The sequence below is a fragment of the Acromyrmex echinatior genome, chromosome 7 (assembly GCF_024713525.1).
Source record: "Acromyrmex echinatior isolate Ae372 chromosome 7, ASM2471352v2, whole genome shotgun sequence".
Classification (NCBI taxonomy): domain Eukaryota; kingdom Metazoa; phylum Arthropoda; class Insecta; order Hymenoptera; family Formicidae; genus Acromyrmex; species Acromyrmex echinatior.
This window is the reverse complement of record NC_141858.1, coordinates 9005290-9020116: the sequence shown is the minus strand read 5'-3', so window position 1 is coordinate 9020116 and position 14827 is coordinate 9005290. Positions and strand designations below refer to the sequence as shown.

Below are 14827 nucleotides of genomic sequence, written 5' to 3'. Positions count from 1 at the left end.
ACGAAAGTGTTCGGTTCTCAAAAACACATTAACGCAAAAACGAAGTTATCGTCGTTATACCTATTAATTTTGACAGCAACAAGATATTTCTCACTATTAGTGACACAATGAACATACGAACATTACATAGACACATAAAGCGTCTAATATATCCAATTATTATATATCAGCGTTAAATTGTAATTTTTTTGTAATAAAAAGATATTACATTATGTAAAACATTATTAAGTTATCATATTTTTTATATTTTTTAAAAAAAGAACTGAAATTTAAAGACTTTGTTGGACATTTAATTCATTTCTATTATTATTTTATATTTTATATTTAAGATATATATTATATACTAGGTGGGGATAATTTTTTATATAAAAATAAGTCAAGAGTGCAGAATAAATTTTTTCATCTGAGGCTTTGTTGTGAGCAAAGTTCTCTCTTAATAAATAAATAAATAAAATTTAACTATTTGTCACATTTTCTTTAATCCTGCCACTTATTTGTGAAGTCGTACATATAAAAAACGTAACGTTTATACATGCAACGTTTTTCCACAGATCGTATCTCTATTAAGTGCACGTATACTCCATGACTTTCAAACTTAATTTCCTCGAACACAAAGTCTCGGACGAAAAAACTTTATTCTGCATTTCGACTTATTTTTGTATAAGGAATTATCTCCCGTTCAATACTGTAGATTTGTTTCCAGCCTGAACATAAAAGGAATGTACAATTATTATAGGAATGAACACATATTGTTATTATGCATAAAATCAAGCGACCCATAATTTCCTATAATAAATCACTTTCCTGCCATACAGGCTAAAAATATTTGCATCGTTTATCCTTGCAATATGGATTGTCAATTTTTCGTTACTTTGTCCGACATATAAATATAGATTTGCTAATTTAATTGCTAACAGATCGACGATTTCAAGCAGTTATCATAAACCTTTGACATGCGATGATTATAGAACTTGCGATCCGACTGCCGCGAGTTGGAGTGTTGGAGTGTCATTAGCAGTTTCCTCGGCGTTTTACATATAAAAATTATTATCCATGAGTTATTAACGAGTGACAAGAGAGCGTGGCATGCACGCATGTGATTATTGCGGATACCTGCAAACTATTCGCGAACGCGAATCGCGAAAAATCCAAAGCGCCGACCGCGTCGATTTGCAAACAAGGTGGCAATCGGCTGAATCGGCCGCGGTGGAAAAGCAAAATAATTAAGATCTCCGCGATAGGCATCGGTATTTATCCGATTCGACGAAAACGCCCGTGGTCACATCACATGCACACGCGAACCAGTCGCGTTGCGCAAATCGTTGCGGATAGCAAGTTGTGTTCCGCGAGTGTACGACCTGTCATATCGGAAAACGCGGTGCGATAATCGAGCGGCTCGAGAGTTCGTTAACGAGTCATTAAACAAACGAGTCGACAACAAACTCCGTCGGCGTTGACTGAATTATGCGATAATAAAAAGGGAAAGAAGCGAATTTGTCCACGTAAATTAGTATCCGCGCGTAAATCTCCGAATAAAGGCTGGAGAACGAGAACCTTATCTAACAATTCCAACTTACGTTCGCCTGCAGAAAAATTATGCGTATAAAAGCTATGTGTTGTAAATTAGTCTTTGAATATTAATAATACCATTGAGTGCACGGATAAAACCGATCAGTGTTTATAGAATTGATTTTTTATTTAGCATTTTATATTTGATTTTTTACTAATGTGAATTATCGTACATACATGTTTGGTGTGTCTGTTCAGATTTCTATTTTTATTTCAACGTAACAACTGTAAAATTACATAATTAATTTTTTCCGAAATTGACACCAAAATCTATAACATAATTGAGGGGATGGACGGAATAAAAGCCTAATTACAAAATCTTGATATTAATAAAAATTAAAATAATTTGCTACTTTTTTATTATACACAAATGAGTACAATATCAAATGAATTTACGTAATGTCTTTAAGAAGTTACATGTTACAATACTTCTCTATTACGATCAATGTTATAAGAAAAAGTTAATTGTCGGAAAAAGGACCTAAGTAGAATTGTGTTTATTTCGCCCATCCCCTCAATTATCGATATTGGCTCAATAACACAAATTAAATGTAAAATCGATTCTATTTAATTTATGTTGATCAAAAGGCTTTAATTTCAAGGAACCAAAATGACAACCGATTGTACAAAAATGAGTAAATACTAAATATATTTTAATAAAAATAATCCAAATTTGCAGATGCAACGTAAAGAAAATTGAATTGTAACATTTTTGACAAGAGATTTATAACCGAAGAAAACCAATTAACACTAACTACATCAATTATAATTTCCTACTCAAGAACATAACTGCTTTATCTACAATATGTATTATATGTATTTATATTTGCTGAATGGAAAATTATAATGTAGGTGTAATGTTACTACCATTTTATTGGGTCTAACAGATTCATCATCAGCAACGGAGAATTAATATTACAATGCGGTTCACTTATCGTTGTACATCGCGTTCTGAGCCATTATGAATCGAATCTGAAATAGAATTGTCTGACGTCGATCGGGATGGAGAATTTATGAATGCGAAGAACTCGGGAGACACGTGTGGGTCGTGAAATGAGTCTCCGTAGAGAGTCGATGTACATTCTCACGTAGACAAAAAAAGAACGAAGGAAAAAGGGGTGTAGAATCGATAATGGACTGTCACGAGTGCGTGCTCGTTAGGTTCTCCTTCGCGTTTCTTTGCAATCCGGTGCGATAAGCGCAAAGAAAGAGGTGTGCGAAGAACGTCCGAGGTGCGTTCGCGCCGGACGAGGACGGGCAAGGATGAAGGAACAAGGGGTTGAGACGGGAGGAGGAGGAGGATGAGTTTTGCCGCACGGAGGTTTCAGTTGTCCTCTCTTACCCTCTCGAGAGAGAGAGAACGCGACGGACAGAAGCGAGAGACGAAAGCGAAGCGCGCGTCCGCACAGACGAAGAAGAGGAGAGATTCGCGAATAAAACAAAAGCGCCGAGCGACGTCGAGGTTCGCGCGCACATCGCCGTCGCTCGGATGAACGAGCGAGCGAGCGAGTTAGCTTAGGAAGAAAGGCGCTTACACATACATATATATCCAATGCATGTGCATAAACACACGTACGCCTTCGCGTAACCTATACACCATCGGCGTGACACCGCGAAACGAAGGAGAAGGTTGCGTAAAAGAGTTCTCGCGCGCGCGGAGGGAAACACACACGCGACTCCGGGTGGCGATGCGAGAGGAGGTGCTGGGCTGACACGCGATGTAGCGTGTACGTGGCACAACGTGCACCCATTGGTCGACCGATGGTCGGGGCGTCCATGGTGGAGAGTCTCCGATTGGTCCCCGGGACGGTTAACAAGGCTCCGCTTCGCCACAGACGAAATAATAAACCGCCGCCGTGTGCTCGCGCGAACCGTCAGGTATGTTTATTCTCTCTAATCCTCTTCCTTTCTCTCGCTCTTTCGCCGTTTCTCTCTCTTTCTCTCTCTCTCTCTCTCCTCGTCCGTCGTTCCGTCTTCTCCCGATCTCGTGGTACTCCTTTTTTCGCGCTATTTTTTCATCTCTTCCTTTCTCTCTCTTTCTTTTCTCTTTTCAGTTACTGATGATAAAATACATCATGGAGTTATCCTCGTGCGAGATTCCCGCGAATTTGAGGGGATCGTCAGTGAAGACGTGGCAGTTTAGTGACGACGTTTACTTGCGATGTGTAAATTAATAGCAACGATATTACATTAATTTGACATTAATTAACCGTTAAAATATGCACAGTTGAAACATTTTTTTTTAAATTTAACATCTTTCACGTGTTCACTCAAATTCATTTTGGGTTAATTTAATACAAGATGAATATATTTGAAAAGAGTTAATACTGATATTATATATTATAAATTAAAAAAAAAATTAACATAAACAGTGACACAGTTTGTAAGCAAACTGTTAAAGCATATTTTTTAGTAAAATTAATTTTGTAACATGTTAAATTAATACATACTTTATTCATTTATCTTATACTGTTAAATTTATAGTGTCAAATTTAATCAGATTTAAATCAGGTTAAATTTGATACGATGGATTTAACAGTGTAGAATTTATGTTTTCAAACCAGGATTGGTAAAAAAATATGGTTTAAACATGTTTTAACATATTTTTTATAATACTATTTAAAGCGTATTTGAAACATTAAAAACATAATTAAAAAAAGAAACATAATGTTATTCATAAAAAAAAATATTAATTTTTGGTAACCCTGTTCAAAACATATTTTTATGTTACTTGTTTACTTACTCATAAATTTGTAACTTTATACTAAGAAATGTTGAATATCAATTTAACACGAAATATTTAAATAACATAATTGCATTATGTAAAATTAACACTCGAATATGTTTCAACACAAAATTTTAATAGGAACTTGAACCATATTTCTTGAACCACTATTTCTAACACAGATACAAAATATTTTTTACTATGTGGATATAATTTTATTAAGAATATTATACAAAGATAAAAAAGACTATGAAACGTTCATGATATTATTTCAAAATTCTTTCTGATAGAAATTTGTTTCGAGAGAATCTGTCCATCAGTTTATTTCTCTTTACGAATTTTGTTAGAAATTTTGTTAGAAATTTTGTTAAAATAAATATGTGGATCTGTCGACTGATTCAATGCAGAACGTCTTCTTAATACAGAGTTGACTAACTTATGTAACACGAAATCAAACTTTCGATTTAATGGAAATTTCATTTCGGGAAGAGTCAATTGAAACGATATCGGGCATATGTAAGAATGCGAACGGCCGAGTGTATTTTCGGGCAAGATTCCAAATGAGTTTTCCCGACACCCACTTATACGCGAAACTGATTCTTGTCTACTCACTAAATCGCGTGCCTGCACTTTAATAGGCTCTCGGCGGCGTCCGAAGTTGCATGGAAAGTTGTTTGAAAAAAGAAGCACGGTCCGCTATGCACATCGGGAGTAAAACGTACTGTATAATTGAACGAGCCTTCCTCCCCTCCCCTCCCCCCCCCGGCATTTACATAGTTTCGCATTAATCAGATTTCAGATCGTATCGTCGGCCGAGGCACAAATTAGATTCCTTCCCCGACAACATGACAACTATTTGCGTAATCCTTCGAAAGGCGATTCTTTAAATTCGTTCCATTACGTAAGAGGGAGATGTTTAATCTTCCACGTAATAATTCAAACTGTTTAAATCCTCGAATATTATTTATTGGAATAAAAAAATAAAACGTGAAAGTGGATCCATTGATTCCTTAGTCTTGGACTTACCAATTTTGTATGATCTACACAATTATCGCATTGAATTTGATATTGCAGATTTATGGATAATTTTTTCGAACGAAAATATCAAAGCGAAAATATACGATGGCGAATTACATTGCATATTAAATTATATTTATTTTAGTTTAATAGAATCACGATAGCGTGTACTTTTTTTTTATCTCTCTTTTGTACATATATCCTTTTTATCAAGAATTTTCAGGCGGTAACTTTGCCATGGTTTATCATCCTTATCGTTCGGTTATATGAAACTGATGTATGAAGGTGATACGGGCGATAGATCTGCGAATCGAGGGAATACGTCCCCTCGCATAGGTTCATATCTTACCCGCATCGTTGCTCAAATGTGGTGCGACAACTCACGCATCTCACCAAGAATGTGCAAAGCGTACATCCATATGGTAAAATATACCGGATTATTTCGATATTAAGTGGACGGTACACGCGAGCCGCGTAAAATCTAGATGTAACGAGGCTAGGTTCATACCGTAACCGCAAAAACTTTTCGAGCTCTTTATAACTTCGCAGTTCGCACAAATACGCTTATCTTCGCCACGTCGCGCCGCATTTATGATGAATGAAAATCGATTATTTCGCTATTTATATTCATTTCCACACCTGTACACGTTTATTTTCTTTTCTTTCCCTTCCTCTCCTTTCTTTATTTACTTCTTGATTAAATTCCTGATGACCAATGCTTGACATTAAATTTACAATCTCGCTGAAGGTAGAAAAATGTGACATTTATAAAAATGTGCGCGCGGATGGTAAGGCTCTCGTAATTTTTTTTGCCCGTAAATAGCCGCGCGATAATTCACAAGATGCCAGCCATAATTTTGGGCGTTCACCATCAAGGCCCAAGTCTAAACGACACCACTTCCGAATGTCTCGGCCGATACCGCCCGAAGGACATTATTTTCGCCGGGACACGAAATTTCGTAGCCGCGGGCCCTTGGAAAGCTGGCCGATTGTAAACAAGGGCTAATCAGCTCGACACGAGCCGTTAAGATTAGGAAGGGACAAGTCAACGGGACTCGGTATACTACGTGGATCACGTTTTTTAAGGAGGTGTCTTCTGAGAAATAAAGGAAGATACCCGAGAACGGCACAGAGCGTGAAAGAGGAAAGGAAGGAGAGAGAAATACGTCCAGGCATGTGTGGTGTGTGGTTTAACGCGGTCTCATGTGTCCACACGAGAAGCCGCTTGTTCACGTTCGAAATAAAAGTGAGCGCTCGTGGAATTTTCGTCAACTAGCCTTTCCGCTTTTTTAACGTCGCTGTCCGTCCCGAACCGGTCGGGAAATTATAATTCGTCCAACCAGATTGGCGTTGTCGCGGTGTAGGTTCTCTGGATGAGACATGATACGCCTCACGACTCGTCTTACATCATCTTTCAAAATTCTTCACCGCAAAACTTTTTCTCTCTTGTCAGCAGAAATGTTTACGTCGATAGCCAGACGCGTATATAAGAAAAATATGAATTTTATATTTTATACGCTTCTCCATCAATCAAATGCTTGAATCTATTGAAAATGCGTTATTTTACTGAGAGAAAAGTTTTTGACTATAATTTGTGACTATAATTATGTATTGTCATAATTTATGATTATTATATATATTGCTGTAATATAGTAATAACAATTGTACGTATTGTTTTATCATAATTACAATCACTTACTGTAATTATGATACTTATAGTCAAAATACACACTTTCTCTCAGTGCAGTGATATCAGGTTTGTTTATTGCAAAAAAATTATTTTTTATAAGACTTACATTTTAAACGTAAAAAATTAACACAGATTTATCATTAAACAAATCTTTTTAATAAGATTCATGCGATTAATTTATATCATACATGATAATTACTTAAAATTAAAAGTTTTTCAATAATGCATTATAGTTATTGCTAATGTTCTCTAATTTTAGGTCATTGAAATTTGCATAATATTATAGTCAATGTAAGTCACAAATACTAAAAACTTTTCTTTAAGTATAGTAATGTTAGGCTTTAAAGAAATTATTTTTTTTAGTGAAACAATCTTACATTTCTTTCGCCTAAATAAAAAGATTACCACAAATTTATCTTTAAACAAAGACAAATCTTTAAATGAAATTTATGCGATTAATTTATATTCATTTTGTTATTACATAATAAGTATTTAAAATAAAATTTCAAGTAATGAGTTATAAGTGTTGCTACGTTTAGACGTTCTCTAATATTAGGTCATTAAAATTTGCATTTACGTTACACGCGTAACCCGTCATTCTTTCGAGCAGCGTTAATAGACGTCGACAGTATTTTAAAAAGTGCTTGCTCGCCTCGGAATGATTTTCATAGTTCCGTTTTGAAAACGGATAAGACATTTCGACGTGCAGCGCCGTCGAAAATGAAAAATCGTTCGCTTAATGGGCAATATAATAATTAACCGTTTGACCCACGCCCTACCCGAGAGAGTAAGAGAAGGTAGGATAAGGAGGCAGGCCATCTCTCACCTGGTCCCACATTGGGCCTCACTTAGCAGCGATTTGATGCATTTAAAGCGGACCCACCTGGTGAGCGCCGCTTCATTTTTCCCGAACTCCATTAGCCGTCCGTACAATTATCTTTCGCCTCTCTCATTCTTCGATCTCGCCTACTATTCTCTTTCTCTTTCACCCAGACCATTGTATCGGATCCCCGGACTAGGGATTTATACGGTGATGAGCAGCATGACGAGAGAAATGCAAATATCGGCCGAAATTTCACGCGGCATTCCAGTCTGAAAATGTTTCTTTGTGTTAGTCGATCCAACGATGTCGCGGCCTGATTGAACGGCCAGATCGTTAATATTTATATTAATATTCGCATGTGTCATTCCTTTCGCGCAAAAGGATAGCTAGTCGTCGATGATGATTGACGTACGTTGTAATTAAACGCGCGGCGCTATATAATTTTACGTAATTTTCATAGAACTTGCGAAATTGCGGACTCGTCATTGCAATTAAATCGCGCTTGCATCTGCAAGTACACGAGTTCGGCGGAGGGGGGAAGGTAAGAGGATTCTCGACCTTGGAATCGGAATCGTCGATGCGCTGCGCGGCGACTTCCGCGGCAGCTTTCATCCATTATGAGACGGCCCACGCGGTTGCAGTTGCGAGAAACCGCGTGGAACAGGAAAGAAAGAAAGAATGAAAAAAAAAAAACCAGATTCGATCGACGCATCTTCGGCGCGGCGTATTAGCATAAACCTAATATGCCACGCGAGGGGCACAATGCGTTATTAGAGGAGCTCGAGGAATGGGCCACCGGGCCCGACCGGAGATCTCACGGCACGATACGTCACAGGCCGCGCGTATGCTCTACTTAACATAATATAATTGACCACACGCAATTCAATGGATTTTGCATAGCAAACAAATCGTATTGTTCCGCCATGGGTATTCGAGGATTATCCTCTTTCGTCTCGCGCGAGGTATACGCCCGTATATCGTCTCGCGAAATAATGAGTTTTTTTCTTAATCGTGCGATGACAATGCAGAGAATCATTATTCAGATCGAGCAGCTCGAGATGGAGGAGTCCCTCATCTTGGGATTGTTGAAAGGTATTTCCGTTTGAGATATCATATAAAAAGTGATGTATCTTCTATGCGGAGAGATATTTAGATTTTAATTAAAGTGATTAAAGATACCCTCGTAGAAATTTCATCCATTTTTTGAGCAGTTACTAGACAGCTGTATTAACTCCGTCTATAGTGACTGAGAAGTGAAACTACTTAGGATTCCAATCAAGATGTAACACTTTGCGCCTGCAGTTACTGCGTACAAAATCTGAATCTATTTACTGAACAAAAATAAAACAATAAATGGACTATATTTTAATTAATGGACAATATTTTAATTAATAATAATCTATTAATGCTAAACAATAATTGGACAAGTTGCACACTTCTCGCCTCTTTCCTACGCAATATTATTATTACAACTTAATGAGAATACAGTAATACTAGTAAGATGCTAATACCGCTCTCTGATTGGATTCATCTAGTAAAACTGTACTTAAGACAGTCTAAAATATAAGAATCGCGGCTATATGAGTACTAGATGGTTGCAGGAAAACTACATATATTTCTATCAAATATATCACACATACATGCATATTATGATATTTCATCCAATTAGATTCTCGAATTTTTTTATAAATATATAAGGAAATTAATGACATATGAATAAGTTTGGGGTAACTCCGGCAAATATGTCACGCTGGGATTTTACATTGTAGAAGTCAGAAAAAATAGAAGGAGGGGGGGTAATTTTCCCGCAACTACTCTTACTTAATGCCTCTATGTTATATTAGTATTAATAAATCAATATTAATGAAATTATTGCGAGTTGAATCGATTTGTCATTGTAATGAGTAGCATCATCATAAATTATAATCTACATAAAATGATTACTATAGGTCGTAAAAGACAGGCTCAATTTCACAATATGTGGTTACCTAAAGATTGAAGGTAACCAAGAAATTCATGAATGAATTTCATTGATGAATCTGTTGGTAACCTTTAATCTTTAAATAACCATATATTGTGAAAATAGATCTTAGGTATGGTTATATTTCGTAACACATAAGTGTAGAGGAATAGTAAAGCATGTTATAGCAAAATATAAGTATTTTGCTCTTGTATTCTTTGTTGTCTTGTACATCCCATCTGTTTGAGATATATGGCATTTTTAGCGGGCTGGATTTATGTCCAAAGCAAAGTGTTCAGATTGGATTCAGTGCATTAAATGCAATAAACACATTACATGAAATATGTACCTCATGTATAATAACACTTGTAACATATGTGTAGGAAAATTGTAATTATTGTCTATTACTTCATATACATATTTATCATTCTTATTCCTTAATAAAACTTTGTAAACATATATTTGAAAAGTTATTGTATCATTTTACGTCTCTTATAAGCATTATTTATAAATTTTTTCACGAGCCGTACATATCTCCCTCCCCCTCGTAGCCATATATCACATCCCTATGGAATATACAGCAAAAAGTTCTTTTTTTAATACGAAAAATAAGTATATAATTTTGGATTTCTAATATTTTTTTCATAGTAATAAACGGTACAAAGTTTTAACTGATATAATTCATTTATCTTAAAAATAGCAAATAATACTTAATAAATTAAGTTTTTATTAGGGGCGGCATATAATACTGCATATAAACCGAAGTTATCCTATCGATGTTATTTCACACGGTATTTTTTCTATCATTAATTACAAACTGGTCGACGAATTTGTTTGTCGAATATAATTTACGAAGAATTTCGAGAAAAATGGAACAAACGAAAAAAAAGTGCAGGATTTACGCGAAAGCTTGCGCGGGTCAGGCATGGAGAAGGTGTTCGTGCGCGCGACAGAAAGCGAAGAGGAAGAGAACGGCGTCCGTAAAGTAGCATCCGCTAAGCAGTGGGCGAGCGCAAAAAGCGATTCCGTAAGAGGGAGCAGAAAGAAGAGTGTCGGGAATGATAATGAGAGATTGCCGTGGCGCGATAATCACCAGGTCTCTTACCTCGACCGCAAGCCGAGAGCCTATGCATATACATACGTCTCGCGTCTCGTACGCATCGAGAGTGAGTTTTGTGCCCGACGCGCTTTTTTTTTTAACGTTTCTTCTCACCGACGAGGTTGCTGCCGGACCCCCCGGTGCGTTAACGGAACCCGATTGTGCGTGAGCGAGAGGAGACGTGGCGTGGAAGGTGAAGAAGAAGAGGTATCGTCCTTCGTACTGTATGTATGTGCATACATCGTACCTGGACGTTCCATTATGCGTATCGAGGTCTTACTGATCCCGAGTGATCTTCTTCATCGATTCATTCTGCCTCCTCACGCATTCGAGATACATCAATGTTTTCAATCTATGAACTTTTTCACGGGAAATTAATAAATCTTCAGTATTTTCTCTCCCTTGATGAGTCAATTTGTTTGACTGCAGCAAAAAGCGAGAGCCATAATCATTAAAATTCTGTGCCCGTGTTCACAGAAGAAATAATTTTATTGAAGTATGTAAAAATTTAATTAGATACAGATGATCTGTAATAGGTAGATCTGAAAATAATTATGAACGCTAAGTATTGATGACAATGTTGCCAAAAGTTTTAGCAATCTTGCAGCTTATAGTTTGAGCGTCTCACATAATTATTTTGATGGTCCAAATAAAATTATTTTCAAATCTGTCAATTATTGTCAAATTTTTAGATACTTTAATAAAACTGTTCTTACAAATTTAATATATTTTCTCATCGAAGAATTTTATTAATCTGTAATCATAAATTTTTTTTCATCTGGAAATCATAATTGACGCAAATCCAAAAAGAGAGTCATCTTGTTTCCGAGTAAAACGAGCAAAAAGGGAGAAATTAGGGTAGAGGAAGGTTGAGAAGGAAGAAATGAAGAGAGAGAGGATGAGATGTTGATCCTCGCGGGGTGGAAGCGAGATACTCGGAAAGGGGAAATGCGGGGGGTAGAAATGTGGCCCGATATGGTCGTATTCTTAATTGACAGGCCATGGTCCCGTGTCCTTCGGGCAGGACGTGGCAGGACCTCGTTAGCGTGGAGCTTCGCGAAGAGCGAGAAGGAGGCGGGACAGCCACAACGCGACCTTTTTTTAGATGGCAGTTAGAATGCCATCTACATAGGCATACAGGATCTGCCGAACCGAGGAAAGGGAGCATTACGTCTCTAAATTAGTCGAGTCACATTATCCTCGATAACGCACCGCTACCACCGACTACGAATCGATATACGCGGAATCGAATAGCCGCGTGTGTGGCTAATCGCCATAAATTCAATTACAATTCCTCGACGAAGGCTTCCTGGACTTTCCGAAACGTGTGGACATTTGTAATTGAATTTTGTATACATATACGATTAAATTAGGAAAGATGTATGTAGATAAGAAATAAGTTTATATAAATATGATTCAAAATGTGAGGGTATTATTTTATAACGTTGATGAATACAGATGAATACAGATTTATGTATAGACTATGAAGAATCACATTTAATGCTGTTTTTTTTAACTTGACTTGTAACAGGAACATATATGGATAATTCGAAGATTATGAAATAGTACTGATTTGGAATAATTTTATGATTTACAATCTTATTTTTCACAATTTTGAAAATTCTTTAAAAAATGAAACTAATAACAAAAATTTTAATATATTTCAAAAACCCATATGTTACCTTAGCATTAAAAAATATATGTTCCTGTTACATATATCGTTACAAAAAATACGTAAATCATATCTTTGTCTTACTTTTAATAATCAAATAATAATAATTCGTAATATCATATAAACGTGAACCCTAAACATCGTTGATATCTAATTAATTTCACCCGCTTCTCTTATTTCTCTCTCGCTTTGTCTACATTTTCGCACGTCGTAATGTCGTTACTTTATTCACCGTCGATCTTGATACGTGTGCGCTCGCCACCGATTCGCCCTTAAAAGCAGATAAGCCAAAGCGAACGAGTTTCCGCGATCTCAGGCAGTCAGTATTTTCTCAGGTCGGACACGCCGCGACAACGGGAAGGAAGGGTTCGGCCGTTATCATTCGCGTTCATCCGCGACATTGAAAAATTGCGATCTCGGCGCGCGGATGTACGACCGTGGTGCAATGCGAGATAAAACTGCAAGCGGGAGCAGCACGTGCAGCAAAGCAGACTCGTCGCGGCTCGAAGAAAGACTGGAACGAAGTAATTACTGGTAGGGCTGGTAAAATAATTAGGCGCTTAACGCGTTAAAGAGCGCGAGCAAACGACCGCGAAGGTGAGTCGCGTTTAATACGCGATACGCGATACGCGAATGCGAGTGTATTCGTCGAGATGCGTGCAATCTTGCGCACCTGTATTGTATCCACGTACGATATTCGCGACGTGTATATCGGCGCATCGTACACCGGAATGCGCTGTGGTATCTACGCACACTCGTAGAATGCGAATGTATAATGTTCGCTTCGCATTGTAGCCACGCTCGCATTCTCGCGATTAGACCGCTCTCGGCAGCCTAATTACCGGCCCATTACCGAATCAACACTTGCTCGTCCGAAGGTTAATAACACCGACGGTTCCCAGACGAATGCACCTTTGATTTCTGGTGAATTCGAAGTCTTTTAATTATCGATGATTTTAAGATGCCATGATGGAAATCGCCTTCTTTAATGTATTAGCTTTAGCATCTCCATCTCGGTGCGATCGTGGATGTGAATGTAACTTATCAGGCTTTCTGATGAAAATGTAATCTGTGAGATGAGGTAGTACTTGGATACAAATTATCGATATTAATTCGAGATGCCTGCGTTTCAATTATGTATAGATTAACTCTCGATCATGATTTGACCTGAAATGTAGTTTACTTTCTTATTGATATTTGATTTAAAAATTGTTTTTATCTGTTAAAAAAATCACCTAATAATATAAAATGGTTTTCTGTGAAAACTTTTTATTTTTTTCTTTTTATTTTGTATACTTTATATTTTTTTACATTTTAGAGCTTTTTGATTATACTGATTTAAACAACGTGATTATATAATAAATTTGAACATAACAACGGGAACAACTTTAATCTTAGTTTAACCAATTCTTCATTTTTTTCTAATTCTTAGAATTAGAAAAAGATATTTAGTTCTAAGAATGGTGTCTAGTTTTAAGAATTAGAAAAAGATGAAGATTAAGTTGAATTTAAAGTCGAGATTAAAGTTAATAATCTACATTGGTGGAAACTGGTATTAGAATATCCCTGTTACGTTTCTCACTACGGGGGTGTCCCGTACTCCTCCGTGGGTGTCCACATAACGGTAGCACTCGCGTGCACGGCGAGACGATGGCTGTCTAATATATTAGAATTTGTTGAGTCTTGGGACCCCTGCCAGTTTCGGGGCGCCGACGCGACGCGACGTGACGCGACGCGACGCCACAACCGCGTATCGTAGATTCCCATATATTCCCACGCGACGCGTAGCTTCATCCGCGTACATCTACCTGGCCGAGTCGACATGAAGCGTACTCGAACAATCGCGCACTGCGTCGTGTTCCGTCTGTTACTCCTTTCGCTTAAACCCCATAGCTGCTTCCCGCGCTAACGAGAGAATTATTCCGCTGTTCTCCGGCGCGTTCTCCGACTCTTCCGTAGAAATTCAATGGAAAAATCCATTTTAAATGATTCTCAGCATCTGAAGTCTGAATATTCCGTCTGTTGAGCGCGCTCATCAGACGATGAAAGATAAAGTATTCGGTTACGAAGTCTTGAAACAAAAAACAAACAATAAAGATGTAACACGAACGCTGGTTTCTCTAAGGAAATCAATTCAGTACATTTCTTCATGTTTAATTTTCTACGGGCTGTGATTTTGGTAAATAAAGATTTTTATTACGCTTTACAAAAATACCATTGGAAAATATATACGCGATGAGCCTTGAATTCTTAATTTTTATTTTAATAATTC

At 37.2% G+C, this 14827-nt stretch overlaps 1 long non-coding RNA gene across 1 annotated transcript; it reads left to right on the top strand.

The window, feature by feature from the left end:
• Positions 1–334: 334 nt before the first annotated feature.
• On the top strand, positions 335–5280 carry LOC147909151 (uncharacterized). Its single transcript, XR_015545664.1, has 2 exons — positions 335–3447; positions 3624–5280. It is a non-coding gene; the product is annotated as an uncharacterized LOC147909151 (long non-coding RNA).
• Positions 5281–14827: the final 9547 nt, after the last annotated feature.